This window comes from Danio aesculapii, chromosome 15, assembly GCF_903798145.1.
Source record: "Danio aesculapii chromosome 15, fDanAes4.1, whole genome shotgun sequence".
Taxonomy (NCBI): domain Eukaryota; kingdom Metazoa; phylum Chordata; class Actinopteri; order Cypriniformes; family Danionidae; genus Danio; species Danio aesculapii.
In genome coordinates this window covers 40,942,937-40,961,216 of record NC_079449.1, presented here as the reverse complement: position 1 = coordinate 40,961,216, position 18,280 = coordinate 40,942,937, and the positions used below count along the sequence as shown (strand labels likewise).

General features: G+C 36.1%; 1 protein-coding gene across 1 annotated transcript in view; it reads left to right on the top strand.

The window, feature by feature from the left end:
• Window positions 1–18,280, top strand: part of pik3cb (phosphatidylinositol-4,5-bisphosphate 3-kinase, catalytic subunit beta) — a 79,602-nt gene that overhangs the window by 5,929 nt on the left and 55,393 nt on the right. The window contains exon 2 of the mRNA XM_056473251.1: window positions 12,628–12,696. The gene's annotated coding sequence lies outside the window, so the exon portion shown is untranslated. The remainder of the gene's footprint in view (window positions 1–12,627; window positions 12,697–18,280) is intronic.

The window sequence follows — 18,280 nt, the reverse complement described above, 5'->3', positions numbered from 1 at the left end:
ACTTATCCTCACGTCATTCTAAACCGTTGTTCTCCTTTAGAATACAAATGATAATATTTGAGGTAACATCTGTGAGCTCTCTCCTCCTACATGGACAGCAAGGTTCTCGAGTTATTCAAAGTCTTGCCTCATATATTGTTCACAATATATCATATTGTATACACCCATTCTTATCCAGCATGTGCAGCCTGGTAATTTAATTCATTTTCCTGTTTTCATGCATATCATTTGTGGGTGAACTAAAGTGTGCAGTTAATGTGAAGTTCTTTTAAGCATTGTAAGTCGTTAATGAATAAAAAAAAAACAATGGTTCACTTTCCTTTTACAGTCTCTGATTCTGCACCACTGTTTGTACTGATTATAGATCAATAAGTTTCAGGACCATCAGTGAGCGTAAGAGAGCTGTTTGTTTTTAAGCCCTGCCATAAAAGCTGATTTGCATTTTTTAAAATTTCAATTAATAATTTCACATTTCAGGCCTTCGTTAAATACATATGCATACCCAAGCAAGCACGCGTCTGCACACCTGTGTACTTTTGAGAGCTGCTACAGTGTGAGTCGGGTTTTAAGTACTAAACGTGCCCACACTCAAAATTCTACAATTCTCTGTAAACAAGTAAGGACATGCTAAAGAATTCAGCATTGCAGAACAGGAAAGGAGGGAGTTGAAACAGACCAAGAAAAGTGATGAAAAAAAAGTAAAGGAAATATAGGAAGAATTGTTTGTTAGAGCCATTCTTATTTATTTATAAATGTAAATCTTTGGAAGTTCAGTATGTCACAGAAGAGTTCTCAATGTTATTTGAGCTGATTGAGACACATCTTTGCTCTTAAACAAAGTGTGATGCTGAATTAATTTGTTTTAGCAGGTTTATTTCACTTGAGTGGTCTGATACACACTGAATTATTTCATAATGTTTGTATTCACATAAACATACCTGTCATTAATGTTAATAAAACAATGGATATATTCAACACACTAGCTTGTTAAAGCATCACGTTGGCCTATTTTGCCTGTATCTAACTATTAAAAATTAAGAAATGATTCTGTAGAAAATGATACAAAGGATTTGTAATAATTTTGAGTTAGATTAACACTTTAAATAATTTTGTGTGTGTACATGTACAATACAAAATTATATACAAATATACAAGTAAAACCTTTTTTCCATACCACTGCTTTTCTTGTCAGTGGTTGTGTAACAGTTCCGTTTTGTCCATGGAATCAATTTTTACATTTACATTTACATTTAGTCATTTAGCTGACGCTTTTATCCAAAGCGACTTACAAATGAGGACAAGGAAGCAATTTACACAACTATAAGAGCAGCAGTGAACAAGTGCTATAGACAAGTTTCAGGTGTGTAAAGTCTAAGAAGCAAAGCATTAGTAAAAATTATTATTATTTTTTTTTTTTTTGAGAGAGAAAGAGGGCACAGTTAGTGGTATAGCCAGAGAGGCAGTTACAGATTAGGAAGGAAAGTGGAGACTAAACAGTTGCGTTTTTAGTCGTTTCTTGAAGACAGCAAGTGACTCTGCTGTTCTGATGTAGTTAGGGAGTTCATTCCACCAACTGGGCAGATTGAATGTGAGAGTTCGGGAAAGTGATTTCTTCCCTCTTCGGGATGGAACAACGAGGCGACGTTCATTCACAGAACGCAAGTTTCTGGAGGGCACATATATCTGCAGAAGTGAGAGCAGATACGAAGGAGCAAAGCCAGAGGTCGCTTTGTAAGCAAACATCAGAGCTTTGTATTTGATGCGGGCAGCAACTGGCAGCCAGTGCAAACGGGTGAATAGCGGAGTGACGTGTGCTCTTTTGGGTTCATCAAAGACCACTCGTGCTGCTGCGTTCTGAAGCAGCTGAAGAGGTTTGATAGAACTAGCTGGTAGCCCAGCTAGCAGAGAGTTCCAATAGTCCAGTTTGGAGAGAACAAGAGCTTGAACAATGAGTTGAGCTGTATGTTCAGATAGGAAGGGTCGGACCTTTCTAATGTTATAGAGTGCGAATCTGCAAGATCGAGCAGTTCTAGAAATGTGGTCAGAGAAGTTCAGTTGGTCATCAATCGTTACTCCAAGGCTTTTTACCATTTTGGATGCAGTGATGGTTGCTCCATCCATCTGGATTGAAAAGTTATGGTGAAGAGTCGGGTTGGCAGAAACTTCAAGCATTTCCGTTTTTGTGAGGTTAAGCTGGAGATGATGATCTTTCATCCAGTGTGAAATGTCTGACAGGCAGGCTGAAATGCGAGCTGGAACCGAGGGATCATCAGGGTGAAAAGAGAGGTATAGCTGGGTGTCATCAGCATAGCAGTGGTAGGAAAAACCATGTTTCTGGATGACTGTTCCTAAAGATGCCGTGTAGATAGAGAAGAGAAGTGGCCCAAGAACAGAGCCCTGAGGTACCCCAGTGTTTAGATGCTGTAGGTTGGACACCTCTCCCCTTAATTTTTAAAGGAATAGTTCATCCAAAAAAAATTAAAATCCTACCATTTACTCGCACTCAAGTAATTCTAAACTTTAAGAATTTCTTTTGTTGAACAAAGCAATATATTCTAAAGAAAGTTGAACATCAGCAGCCATTAGCTATGTTTCATAATCTAAGATGTGAGTGACCAAAACTGTATATTGCATAAAACATAAAAGTTTGCTGTAGTAGAAGAAGTCACTGTGGGACTTTTTCATATAGAATATATTACTTGCACCTTAGTTGACGAAGTGCAGTGAACCAAAAGTATATGGCTGCAGACTTGCATATGCATGCTTGTTTTTAAGGAGTGAGACGCTCTGGGAGCGCAAACTTAAGACTGGAGGTAATAATAATAATAATATAATTAATAACAATACTGAACCCCTGTGATGACAGACTTTTGCTGAGGCATTTTAGAATTATTTTATAATGTGGTCAATCCACTGGTTTGTCCAATAATGTCGTCCCATTATGGCTTTTTTTTTTTGCATGCTGGAATTTATTTGGTAAATGTGTTTCCATCATAGTTTATTCTACTCAGTTGTGTGCATATGTTTTATGCACATTTTGAAAATGTTTGCACTTTTTTTTCATGCATATTTTCTTACATGCATATCCAAAATGCGCATAAAATAGGTAAATGGAAACCTAGCATCATGTAGGCATTAAAAAATTTTATGTAAGTCAATTGCTGCCTCTTTCCAGTGTTTCTCAAAATATCTTATTTTGTGTTCAACAGAAGTAGGAAACTTGTTTGGAACAAGTGGAGGATGAGTAAATGATAACAATTTTTTTTTTGTTGGGGCTCTCGTACAGGCTGATATGCATGCAAGGTCAAAAAACACGTTCATTGACTTATAATATGCATTTATTTTTACCTAATTATCCCAACGACTACCATATGATTTGTTCAACGATTTATTTGTTCCCAAACTACTCCTTTGCATGACTCTAATTTGCGGTGATTGGTCTGATGACCCAGTCTGTTGCAATTGGTCAACTGCGTTCAGCACGAGATGGAAAGAAATTTAAATCAGTTTAAAATTAATTTAAATCAGTAAACAAAGCAGCACGTGACGCACTTTAAAATGGTCTTAAACGTTAACCAGGTACAGTACAAGCCATGCGAAGCGATTACAAGTAACAGGAGCTTTCTTTCAAAGAGCATATAGCAAATTTGGTTAGAAAATTGAGAGTTAAGCTTGGATTTTACTATCGAAATGCATCCTGCTTTTCTCTTAAAGCTTGTAAACATTTGGCGTGCTCAACATTTTTACCATTGATTGACTATGGTGATGTTTTATATATGAATGCTTCAACCAAATGTCTTTTGCCTTTAAACTCCATCTATCACAGTGCTCTAAGGTTTGTTACTGGCTGTCAAAGACTTACTCACCATTGTGAATTGTATGCCAAAGCTGAGTGGCCTTCTCTGAATGTAAGAAGGTACACCCACTGGATGACTCTGGTCTACAAGGCTCTTCTGGGACTGGTGCCTTCATACCTATGTTCCCTTCTTCATAAGTCTAAAAGCCAGTATGCCCTACGTTCAAGTGAATCTTATCATTTGACTGTTCCCCGGGTTCGAACTGAAATAGGGAAGCGAGCCTTTAGTCATGCCGCCCCCTCATCCTGGAATACTCTTCAGTCTGAACTAAAAATATCTGAGCTCATCCCAATGACATCGTTTTACTTTATCCTTTTTAACAAACAACAACAGTCCATTTCTCAATGTATGTGCATTTAATATATTGAAATGTGGTAAAGCTGGACAACTGAACTGTATTTTTAATACTATATTAATTTTCTATTTATTATTAATATTAATATTATTATTATTATTATTGTTATTTTATTTTAAGTCGTGTGTTGCGGACATCTTGGCCAGGTCACCCTTGTAAATGGGATCTTGATCTCAATGTTTTTTTATTTTTTATCTGGTTAAATAAAGAAACGTATAACAAAACACAACTGAATACATATTTTGCAAGGTAGATAAAACGAGGAGGCAACCATTTTATTCACACATACTTACACTTGTGAACTGGAGGAAGAAGAAACTGCTCACTGACAAAGTGACAAAGCTCCTGTCAAGATCTCACAAAGTCCCATACATTGATAGTCTTTGCCATTGCAGAGTAGGTTATTGTATTAATCACCAGAATGTTCACTCATTAAAATTCATTCCTCTTCAGTAATGATCAATCTCACATCCGCACTCCGCTAGGGTTTGAAGTGAAGGCCACGTTCATGTTTTACCGGATCCGGCACCACATATTTGGTATTGTTTAGTGTCGACGTCGATATGAACAGGCCAAAAAAAAAACAATCGGACACAAGGCTAATCATTTAAACAACTCTCAGTCGACTCCATTATTATTATTATTATTATTATTATTATTATTATTATTTTATTTATTTTTTTTGTTGGCTTTTTTGCCTTTATTAGATAGGACAGTAATGAGACCGGAAGCAAAGTTGGAGAGAGAGAAGGGGGTAGGGTTGGGAAATGTCCTCGAGCCGGGATTCGAACTCAGGACGCCCTGAAATGCTACCACGTGTCTCAGCTTGCATGTGCATATCTGCATCCAGATACTATTGACCCTAAGGCACAATTTTAACTGAATAACAACATCTGTGAAGCAGTGAGCATCAGTCTGAAATCATTTATCAGATCTGATATCATTTATTCAGTTAACTGTTATGGGAAGATCATCTTAGTTTCCATTTATCCAAACTTCATTTGTTAAAAACAGCTCTTTTATTAAATAAAAATAACAAATATACATTCTCAATATTGCTCCAGTTAAAAAAAAAAACTTTTCCATTTGTTCCTGCTGTTAAATTAAGAGCTAAGCGCATTGTGTGTGTGTGTGTTCAATGTTGCACTGCACACTTGCATTTTAAAATGGACATGATTAACCATTGTTTTATTTAGCTTACCTGCAGTGGTGTAAAGTGACTAATTACAAATACTCAAATTACTGTAATTGAGTATTTTTCTCAGGAATTGTAACTTACTAAGTAGTTTTAAAAATGTGTACTTTTACTGTAGTGCTGTATCACTACTTTTACTCCACTACTTTCCTTCAACCTGCTGTCCTGGCTTTATTTTTTCTTGTCTATGGGGATTAGAAAAATCAGTCCTGTGATTCCTGTCCAATCAAATCGCACATAGAAAGTAAATCGCATCATAATGAACTACCTCAAGACATGGGTGATTTATAACTGCAGCAAACTGTTTGGAAGCATTAAAAGTGTCCAAGAAGATGTTCAAAATCTTTACACATAATGACCAAGAGACTGTTTAGATGCATGTCACTGATGAGAGGATGGCGGATGTTTACTGTATGATGACCAAAATGGCCTTAAACAGCCAGCAGGCACAAGACGTCAACATGACGTCAAATTGATGTTGTACCCAACGTCATGGGGACGTTGCATTTTGTTTGGAAAGGAAAATCAGGTTGAGGTCAGAACTCAACGTCAGCGTCCAACCTAAAGCCAATCAAATATCAATGTCTAATTTTGGTTGCAATGCCTGATGAATAAATGTCAGCATTTGATGTCAATAAGACGTTGGTTTTAGCTGTTGGCTCGCCGTTGAATTTTAGTCACTTTCTAAGAACCTAAAATCAACCAAATATCAGCGTCATTTAATGTCATTATTGGACATAAATGTAATGTTGCTCTTAGACGCTGGTAAGACAGTGAATTTTGGTCACCTGACATCACAACCTAAATCTAACCTAATATTAACTAAATGCACTACAGAATGTTACGTTTACACACACATGTACAAATGACATGTAAATGCATCAGCTTTGAACAGTGTAATACTCACTACTCACCAGGGGTGCAGGGGACATTTTAAAAGTGTGTGTGGGTGGGGGGGAATCATACGTTCATGTAATTATTAATCACCTGTTTCTAAATGGTCTGTCTCTAAAAGTGAGGGCGACGTATCCCCCCGTCCAACCCGGTTGCTACGCCCCTGCTACTCATTACTCTTGAGTACTTTTAAAAGGTCTACTTTTTACTCATACTTTGAGTAATATTTACAACAGATACTTTTACTCTACTTGCACTACATTTTTAGGCAAGTAATGATACTTTTACTTGAGTATGATTTTTCAGTACTCTTTCCACCACTGCTTACCTTTAGCATAACTACATAATTGTTTGGAAATTAGGGCAGTTCTGGTTGTTAAAACCAGTGGAACTGTATTATTGGTTTGTTTTGTGCATTAAGTTATTGGATGCCAAGAGCAAGCTAATATAATAATTATTTAGTTCAGTTTATTATCACTCAAAAAAAAGAAATGGTTTTGTCGACATGCAAAACCCATCAAAAAAGACAATCAAAAGGCAAAAAGACAAATTGCACTGACAACAATTTAGTATTTCTCTGCTGTCATAAAAACACAGAAGCTTAATCATTCCCACTGGATCTTTCTTAACTCTTTGTGCGTGTGTGTTTGTATGTGTTTGTGCACAGTAAATAGAGAGTTTGTAAAGTCTGTGCTTTCCATCTGTCAGCTCTTGCATAACTTACTTATGTAGATGCGTAGCACATCTTTATTCAGACGTACAGTTAGCCATACAGGAAGAGTGAGAGAGACATGCATGCTCCACCCACAACTAAAATGGGACCTTTGTTCAGTGCCTCAGTAGGTAACTGATTAACATCTTTGTGTGTGTTTATTGGAATTTTGCCAGCATGGCACAGCACTGAAAGGGCAGCTGCACAATAAGCTTTAAATTTAGAGCTTAAAATTAACCCAAAATAGCCTTATCATTATTTACTTTTATTTTAGAGGTTTAAACAAAAGAGGATTAAGGAGGACATGATGTTAAATGATAAAACATCCCTAAAATAGATTAAAATGCTTTAAAAATAGTTCATACATTTATTGCAGTAACTCTAGTCCCAGTAAGTCTGAAATGTTCTGCTTCGATTTCTGCAAACTACTCCTTTTAAGAAGCCCAGAGTGTTTTTGATTTATCAGTTGACTGGCCAAACGCCACACACATGCTTCTAAAATAATTTTATGCACAAAAATGGTCCATAATGATTCGAGATTTGTTGTGTCAGTTCAAGTCATGACCATGGCAGACAATGTGGATGATAAAGTAAATTGATAAGAACCAATTTGTACATCTGCAAAACTTTCGCTGAACCATTTAGCATCTCCCCAACATGTCGGCAGCTATACTAAAGCTCGTCCTAAAAGAAACACAATAACTTGTGCACATGTTGGAGGAAAGTATGCAATTTAAAATGGTGTGGGTATTTTGCTAGATGTGTTGTACTGAGCAATATATGATGTGGCTTGTGTGAAGGGGAGTGTGGAAGCTACAGTGATCTCTTTGTTTATTATGAGGTTGTGGCAGTGCATGTGGGCAGATATTGTACAGGTCATTTTAGCCACACCATTTTAGTTGTTTTGTCAAAGCACACTTGACATCATAATCACAGATTTACTTTATAAAAACTTTACCGTTGTTTGTGATTTTAAAAATGTTTTTAGTCGTTGGAGTCTATGTATTTATAAATACACAAGTGGCTAACTTCAGATCAGACAAACCTGTTGAAAGTTTGTCCCATTTTTAACGGAATGAGAGTTTTTCAAACTAATCAAACCAATACTTCCAAGATATTGCTAATGTAAGTCATTCATATAAACTGTTTTACTCACTGGCTTTGCAAATTAATTCTTTTTTAAATTTCCTTTAAAGCTTGCTCTTTTTTTACTTCCTGGTTGTCAGAAATCTTGAGCAAAGCCCAGTGTTTTATATATATGTGTGTGTGTGTGTGTGTTGGAAAGGTTGTAGGAAGGGGGATGTAGTCCTATGCAGAATCAAGATTCTTGACATTCCATTGTGAGAACGGCGGAAGGTAGATTGAGGAAGAGTGTGGAATAGCTTTGGTTTGGGCCTTAAGGGTTTGTATCTTTTACTTTTGCCTGCTTTTTATGTAATGACACAGTGATCATGTATACAACAAGGTTATAATAGTTTTGGATTTTTCATTAGTTTTAGTTTTTATTTTGTTTTGACGTTTTTTTTTTTTTTTTTTTATTCAGTTAGTTTTAATTAGTTTTTACAGGTAGATTTAATAGTTTTTAATAGTTTCCATATTTTGAAATCACTTAGTTTTAGTTTACTTTCTATTAGTTTCAGTATTTTTTTTTTTTTTTTTTTTTTTTTGCAAATTAGGATATTTGTTAGGTGCAAGAGTCAAAATCATCAGAATAAATATTGTATAATAAAAACTCCAACCAAAGATGGGCTACATTTTTTTTGACACAAGAACACTACCATCAACAACTACCATCTACCCATCCTCAAATTTAAATGCAAAAGCCCACAAGATAGCAGGCCTATCAAGATAGGTGTGTTCAAGGCTGCTTCTAAGGTTAGATGCACAGTAGTGATGGGAAGTTCGGATCTTTAACGCGAACCGGATCTTTGTGACAATCTTCCCATGTTTGGACTCAACATATCAAAAATAGGTAGTCAGCAATCATAATTTCAGCCAGTTAAAGAGCCCCATATCTCCAACAACATACTGATATGCATGCAAGGTCAAAAAACACTTTCATTGTCTTATAATATGCATTTATTTTTACCTAATTATCCCAACAACTCCCATATGAATCGTACGGCGATTCATTTCTTACCAAACCCCTCCTTAGCATGAAGCTAATCTGCGCTGATTAAACTGCTGACCCTGTCTGTTGTGATTGGTCGACTGCGTTCAGTGCGAGACAGAAAGAAATGCCCACCACGGCTGCAGTATGAAGTAGCAGAAAGTATGTAAAAGCCCAATGCAGGAATGCAATAAAGCAATGCAGTTAAACACCAGCATATTACTCTACTCTTAAACCTAACTCCAGGTAATCACAACGACACACATTCAGTATTAATCCACACAGAGGCAAAAGTTTAACTGTTTTGAAAATTGACTGCGCTGCGCTTGTGAGGAACAGCTGATGGTGGCCATAGCAACAAACAGCAGAGGATCACCAGTTCAGAAACTTATGTCTGACTGCAGGTCTGCACAAGACGTTTAGCCAGAAGAGAAATGGTTGTGCTTAACTGAGCCTGGTTTCTCTCAAGGTTTTTTAGTTCTTCACTTTTGCCAATTGGTGTAGTTTTTTTCCTTGCCGCTGTCGCCACTGGCTTGCATGGTTCGGGATCTGTAGAGCTGCGCATCGATAGATTTGCTCTTCAGTGTTTGGACTCTCAGTAGTGATTATTAAACCACACTGAACTGAGCTAAACTGAACTGAACTTAAACACTGAAAACTGAACTGACACTGTTTCAATTTACTATAATCTTCTATGTGAAGCTGCTTTGACACAATCTACATTGTAACAGCGCTATCCAAATAAAGGTGAATTGAATTGAATTGTTTGAATCAGTAAAGGAAGAAGCACATTTTTAGCGTGGTTTTGGACAGCCCGATACAGATTTAACCTGAGAGATACAGTACAAGCACTGATCTATAATAGATACGTGATTACAAGCCGCGCAGGGCCATTACAACTTATAACACATATATATTAAACATATATTTTGCAAACTACAAAGAAAACAAGGCAACAATTTTAATGACATTTACATGTTCTGATCTGGAGGAAGAAGAAAGTGGTCCATTTGAACTGTAAAAGTTACTGACAAAGTCCCTGTCAAAGTCTGACAAAGTCCCATGGTCTCTGCTGCTCCTTCAATAGCAAACGGCCGGAGAATTCCGCATTGCAGCGTAGGTTATTGTATCAAAAATCTGAAAAATGACAAGAACAAACACATCATATGGTTGGCTATACTGTGGTATTGTTGTGAAAATGAACTTTAACCCTTTATTCCCCTTAGCCAAATCTCCATCTGTCAGTGATCATCACCTTCGTGTCATGATCAGTCCTGTGATCCCCCCGCCTCTGCTAGTGTATGGAGGGAAAGTGCGTTCACATTTTACAGAAACTGGAACTATATATTTGGTGATGTACCATGTTGACGTCGATACGATCAATCAAAAGATCTGAACCCAACTCGATTCATTTATTCGACTTTGGGTCAACTATTTAGCTAAAGAATTAGTAGTTTTAAACACGGTGCACTTTTAGATTTAAACCTCAGCTGGATGTTTTCATTCACTTAGTGCTGTGTTACACACTGTATGGAAGCTCATTTTCAAAAACCCATAATAGGGGCTCTTTAAAACATCACCATGATCTGAAAAATTTCTTACAATTACGTTTTGCAACCAAACTGAAGCATGATTCACTCATCTAAATTCCATTACGATTTTCTGCTATGAAACAAACTTATGTTTTGACAGATCCTCTTATTTAAGCCCTCGGTTTACCCGCACTGCAGTTCAAGTTTTCTTCAGACACAGCGGTTGTCGTGTACTGTTTGTGTTCGGTTCACTGAATCACGCATATGCAGTATTATTGGTTCACTGCTTGTCAAATCTGTTATCTGTGTTTACTGTTCTAATAACCGAATAACTCCGTATATATTGGTTTATTTTGGCTCTGAGAGCGGTATCAGGTATATTTATAAGTAAGTAACTTGTGGATAAGTGCTTAACCCTACTAAAGACGCAGTTCAATTTGGTGAATTAGTTCTACTGGTTCACTTAGAGGATCTGGTTAACAAGAATGATTTATTCGCGATCGCGATCATTAATACAAAAATAAAACCTATTATTTGGCACAAATTTGTTAAATTAATACTTTTAAGTATCTTCTCGGGTCGTATTTAATGTTGTCAGCAGTTGTTTTTGTCGCAGGAGCAACCGCGAGGATGACTGGAGGAGAACCGGCTTGATCTGGCCAATGGCATCAGCAGGATTACAGACTCTTACGTGCCATACGGGTCAAACACTGGGCAGTGCTAAACAAATAGATTTACTTTTAAAAGGCATACAGTCTGTGTTAAATACGTTTACAAAGACGAAAACGAAGGACATTTTTGTTATAATTTTTGTTAGTTTCAGTTTTGTATGTACACTATACAGTTTCAGTTAGTTTTAGTTTAAAAAAAAATCGTTTTTATTTTTATTTCAGTTAGTCAAAATTAAAAATATATATTTTTTTCTAATCTAGTTTTCATTTTTTTTGTTCGTTTCGTTAACTATAATAACCTTGGTAAACAAATGAGTAATGGTTATGCTTTCCTGGGTCTGAGTGCACACAGATGCTGGAAGCTTTCTGCAGTGTGTGTCTGTGTCTGTGTCTGTGTCTGTGTCTGTGTCTGTGTCTGTGTCTGTGTGTGTGTGTGTGTTACCTAATTTACCATATTCTGGGACATACCAAAACCTGACTAAACTAAAAATTATTCAGGGACATCCTCATTTGTAAAACTATTATAAAAATAAATATGTTAAATAATGAAAGCACAGAATTAATACAGTCCTAGCCATATTAATTAACAAAGAAATACATGCTATTTTGGCACATGCTAGTAACATTGTAGTATACTGTGAGGTTTACCATGGTGAATTTTAGATCAGATACGGAAGTGTGATATGCACATTAATATAGCAGCAATAATTCAAATTTTTACAGTACTGTGATGACTGGGTTTAGGGTTGTGGTGGGGGTAGGCATTAAAAAAAAAATTATTGGATAATTTAATAGATAGCATTAATAATACTCGGTACAACAACTGTTTTTACATTACTGTGACCGTTGGGGTGGGGGCAGACGTTATTAAAATACAATAAATGGGAAATTGAAAAAGTAATATAAATAATTCTTGTTAACTTCCAGCCACAACCATATCCGATCTAGCAACAACTGTTTACCATGGATTAAAAAAGCATTTCTTGTTGCATGTGGGAAAAGTATGTCATCACATTACCACATCCAACAATCATAGCAATACTTTATTTCTGAATACATTATAGAATCCATTAGATAATGGTTGCACGTTTTCAGGCAAGTCTCTGTCTCAAGACTATCTATTGTAAAACAAATGTAGGGAACATTTATTGTCAATATAGGCAGAATAAGAGGGTATTACTGCTGCTGTACATTGAAATATTAGCTCCATGAGTTGCTGTGCCAGCTGATATGGAGGCGCTTTGTGCCCTTTATTTTTGACTCTTTTCATCTCAAGTATTTTGAATCCATCTGTGTTTCAGTGTCAGATGCAGCATTCTCTTCATTCGATCATGGAACCAGCTGGGAAATAAAAACTGCAGAGACAGCAGGTGAGTGAGTGCATTTGTGTTCACGTGTGCCTGCTATGACAGACCAAAATACAAAGACTCAACTGTAAGTAATAGTAGCAGGCAATACAAATATCGTGGAGCGATTACAAGTAACGAAACACAATTAAATACATATTTTGCTAGCTAGAAAAAAATGAGGCAATCATTTCATTCACACTTACACCTTGTGATCCGAAGGAAGGATAAACAGGTCCATTAACTGTGTACTGACTAAGTCCCATATGCTTATAGTGTTTGCCGATTCTTCCTTTAACAAACGGCCAGCAAATCACTCATTGCAGGGTAGATTATTGTATTAATCATCAGAATGTTTACTCATTAATATTCACTCATCTTTAGTCATGATAATCCGCACATCCACACTCCGCTAGGCTTTGAGGTGAAGGGCATGCTCACGTTTTACCATCATGTCGATGTTGATACGAACAGGCAAAACATTCAGACGGACGATGAAATATAAACAACTCTGAGTTGACTCTTTAAAAAAATCAGTGGTTGTAAACATCGTCTACTTTCAGATTTAAACTTCAGTTGGATGATTTCATTCACTTAGAGCTGTGTTACACACTGCATGGAAGGTAATTTTCAAAAACCCATAATTGGGGCTCTTGACGGGACACCAAAATGTTAGTGCATGTTTGACCCATGTTTATGTCAATGGTTGTAACTCGTGGACATCATTTTACCTCATTTTGAGGTAAAAACACAAAACTCACAGACTTTGGCAACATGTTGGTGCTATAATGTCACAAAAACTTTAACCAAGCAACCAATTGTCCCATCAACTTGGAATTTGGCATGTAGTGTCTGTGTCCAAGGTGAAATAATTGTATATGATGTTGACATATCTCAAAAAACATGGCAGCCAGTTAACATTAAGCAAAGGTTACAAAACTTGGTGGGCATGTTTGACTCATGGTTCCAGGGGTCTGTAAGAATTTTGAAGGAAATCGGCCACTAGGGGCAGTTTTGAGTTTTTTGAGAATGCAATTGATTGTATATTACAGGGTTTTCAACCTTTTAGGACATATACGGTTGTCAGTAAAGGACTGCAGACATACACCGCGAAATGCGGAAGTTTTTTTTCTTTCCATTCGACCTGCGGTATTAAATTCCATTAAAACAACACTTTTCCACCAGTCCTTACTCCATTCTCGCGTCCAATACCCCAGTTTGTCACTGGGACAAGAATGAAATGTTTATGAGTGAAAGTGAAACTGCCGATAGATTCAATGTCATTCATTTAAAAAGCACCCAGTCCATTTTATTTGCATATATTTTACTCGAGCGCATTAACTCTATAGGTGCCTGATAGTTAGCTGTGGAACTAACGTTAATCAGATTCACTCTAGTGAACGCATAAAAATCGCCATCATGATTTACTCAAGAGCACGGCTCAAATTCTTGCGCCCCCTTAATAGGTGTTGCCCCGCCCCACAGTTTGAAAAACCCTGGTACTGTATTTTACACAAAGTTTTGCACGGGCACACAAAATACATATCATATGATAGGCTAATTATAGGCTAATATTATAGGCTAAACCAACTGCAAAAGCCAATGCTTTCACTCAAACCATTAATCAAAGATTTGTCAATATGTGATTAACCTACTTTTGCGAACTAGTCTCTGGTTTTTTGCACAATCGCAACAAAACAAGTGGTGTACGAATCTCTAGACTACCTAGATCAATAATTATTAAACATTCCATTCCGGAATAGCTGTAACAGGCTCATTAACAAAAGGAGAGCATGAGTCATCTGATATTAAGAGAGTAGTGCGAGCAGCCAAAAACATTTGGATATGTTTGTAGAAAAGGCCTTTTGTACAATGCACTGATATCGTTAATATGGATAAAATGATTAGCCGATTTCACTATTAACCGCGCTTAAATTCATTACAGTTAATTAATCATAAAGGCTTCTCAACACCGCGTTTCTGTTGCATGGACCAAAAACGACTGCATCTAAACAAAGTTATGCCAATACACATGCACATTGGATTAACAATAGCAGCTCATTATTATATTATATAAAAGTTCATTATTTCCAATGGAGACGTGCTCATATTGGGAGCGGTGCGTGCACGGCTTGCAAGCAGACCGACGCCCTCCAGGCACACACAGTAGAAATTATTTCACGCTGTAGTGGTGAGAGTTGTGCGTGGCTTTCAGTGCAATGCAAACAAAACATAAATTAGACGAATTATTAAAATGATTATATATGTATGAACGCAGATGATAACATTTCATTTAAATTCTTAGCTAATATATAGCTTAAATTAGTATTAGACAAATGCTATTTTTTATTTATTCTTATTTTTATTTATTTATTCATTGTTCTGTCATTTATTTTCATTGTAAAATCATCACTCATGTTTAAACCAAAAACCTTTTCATTTATTTTTAAGTCCAAAGAGAGAAATAGACTATTGTTTGTTTTTTTTATTATTATTTTGTGCTGTATTTAGTTACTGAGCAGCAATAAACAACACTTTAAAATATAAGCGGTTTTCTTGTGATCTTTCAAAACTAGCATTTTGAATTTAATAAATGAATAAAAACCGTGATAACCGTGAAACCATGATTATTCTTCAGACTATAATCGTACAACCAAAATCTATAATCATTGAATCCCTAATTGTAATGCAGTTTAAAACATAACATTTGAATGTGTTTGAATGTAGAAGAAGCCTACTTGAGCAATACACTGATTTTGTCGTGCTTCGGAATACAACATTTGAATATGTTTGTAAAATCGCCACATTGTACAATGCAGTGATGTTATGTAGTTTCAAAATACAATATATTAACATTTTAATGTAGAAAAAAAGCCAACATGGGTGTCTAAAGGAGCAAAAATACAGCATATGGGCTCTTATATCGCTGTCGTGTCATCACTCATATTGCAGTTCATATCTTTCATAGCTTTTCATGAACTGGCCCACATAACTAATTGGATAGCCCTGCTATAGACAGACACACCTGAAAACGCAAGGAAAACTCACAATTTTAATCTCAAACTCACAAAAATAAATAAGCATGCAACATTTTAGAAGGATCAGACCATAATTTACACTTATCACAAATAAACACAATCTAAATATCATATGATAGATCTGCTCATACTGAACACTTTGCTGTCACTCAAACCATTTCAAACATGTCCCTGTTTTTTTGCTCAATCTGAATAAACCCAGTGTTGTATGAATCTCTGCACTGCCTAGATCAATAATTATTGAGGAAAATTTAACTTTCCCCTTTGGATAGCTGTAACAGGCTCAATTACAAATAGGTCTTTATAGACCTACATGCTTGTAAACATAAAGAAAACTCAAAACTTCGTGCAATAAGAGGAGCACTCTCTTTCTTTCTCTCTCTGTCATGCTATCTCTTATAGATGGTTAAACTGTAACATATGGAGAAAAAGCTGTGCTTAATTTGTATGTAAATAAGAGTAAAAGTTTTACTTTTGGTTGTGGTTTTGACATTATATCATAGTAATACAACTGGTTATTTGTTTTTCTGTTTGAATAGTAGAATGACAGAGGGAAGTATGTGTAGAATGATAGAAGGGCTGCATAGTAGTGCAATGAGTAATGTAGTGAGAATGTGGCATGTTGTCTAAGTATATTATAAACAGTTCCTGTTTCGCAGAATCAGATAGGAAAATTAGTATGTGGTTTTCCCATTTGCCCATGAGAGTGCAAGAAAGCCTATAGTTCATGTATTTATTCCTTTTTATACGTTTTACATAGTGGCAATCTTTATGTGACCTCTGTTGAACCTAGCACTGTGTATGTGGGGGGTGTGCGCACCCCCATCAAGCTTTTTAGTACAGAGGTCTTTTGTTCCTCTGTGGTAATGAAACTAACACAAGTGTATTCTGTTGCTCAAAGAAGCAATTCATTTTCACAACATGACAACATGGGAGGTTTTATGTTGCCTTAGCATCACACTTCATCAGAAATAGAGGAAGTGTCTTATAACTGATATCCTGTGTTATTTCCTAATCTTTACATGGTGAAATAACAGTCAATTTTGACAGTAGGCCTGGTGGCATTGCATGAAAGCATAAAGACATCGAGGAGACTTTTTCTTTTAAGAGATAATAGTAATGGGTTCATACTTGTATTTGTAAATTATTAGTAAATGTTTGCCCCTTTTAGTAGGCAAAAAAGATGTATTTTGGTAATGTTTCATAATTGTGCATACACAACCAGATTTCTTGGCTCATTCTCATGTTAAAAGCCTATTTGTTCATCAACACAATGATATTATAACCAGTGGTCACCAATTTAAAGTGCTCCTATTACAGTTTTTTAAAATGTCTTTATTTTCTATAGAGGTTTTGCAATGTAGATTGTGTTAACATAGATGGAGTTTTAGCAAATTGAAACCGTTTCAGTTCAGTTTCAAAGTTGCGTACTTTTAGTTTAATTCATTATAGTTGAGTTCATTGTAATTTAAATGTCACTCCTGAAAAATACTGAAGAGCAAATCCAATGATGTGCAGCTTCACAAGTCCCAAACCAAGCAAGCCAGTGGCGAGAAACAAAATTCAGCAGTTGACGAATGTGAAGGAAAAAAAAACCTTGAGAAAACCCAGACTCAGCTGGGCACGACCAGTTCCCTTCTGGCCAAATGTCTTGTGCAGATCTGCAGTTTAGTTACCGGAGGGAAAGGTACTGTACGCACTCCACTGAAGACATCCATTAGCCTAGGTAATTAATTTCGTTTTTTAAAAGCGAAGATTTGTTTCAAAACTATTTCTAAATTCAATTCTAATTTCCACCAAATGAATAATATGCAAAAATAACAAAGTGTGGTCAAAAAACTGATATGTATATCCAAACATGCCCCATATGGTCCAAAACCTGACAGGTGGACAAATCTAAGCTTGTTTTTAATAAAATGAAAATATATATGCATATAATAAATAGTACTGCTAATAATAATAACATTATACAAAAGCAAGTTGTCGTAAATAAACTGAAAAAGCCCCCTGAGATGAAGAAGGCATGGAGGCAGTGGTTTTTATATTTATGTAGACAGTAATATTTTTTTGTAATATTTTAATCCTTAAATTATTTTTCATTTGTAAAGATGTTTGCTTATGTTGCTGTACATACTGAATGTTTTAAGCAATGTGTAAGCAAGGTGCACAACTAATGCGCTCTGCGCTGGACTTTAGACCTGCTTTCAGTTCCTCAAAATAGCAGCGCGCCAACATTTTGCCTTAACACACCTCTTTTCTAGACTGGAACACCCATGAGTCCACAAAGTGGCGCAAATGGATTTGTTATTTAAACAACGTGGCGGAAAACAGATAAATTACTGTTGCGCTGGTCTGAAAATAGCAACACGTTGCGGCAAACACTTCTTGCACCTTATTGTGCCAGGTGTATGATAGCGCCTCAGTCATTAAATTGAATTGTTTTCAAAATGAATCCCAAGACATTTCATGGCAACGTAAATATGAAACATTAGTCCTTACTCGTCCTCACAAAATATTTGTAGTTTTTTTTGTACTGTCATTAGAAAGCTTAAGCATACCTGTGTGTGTTC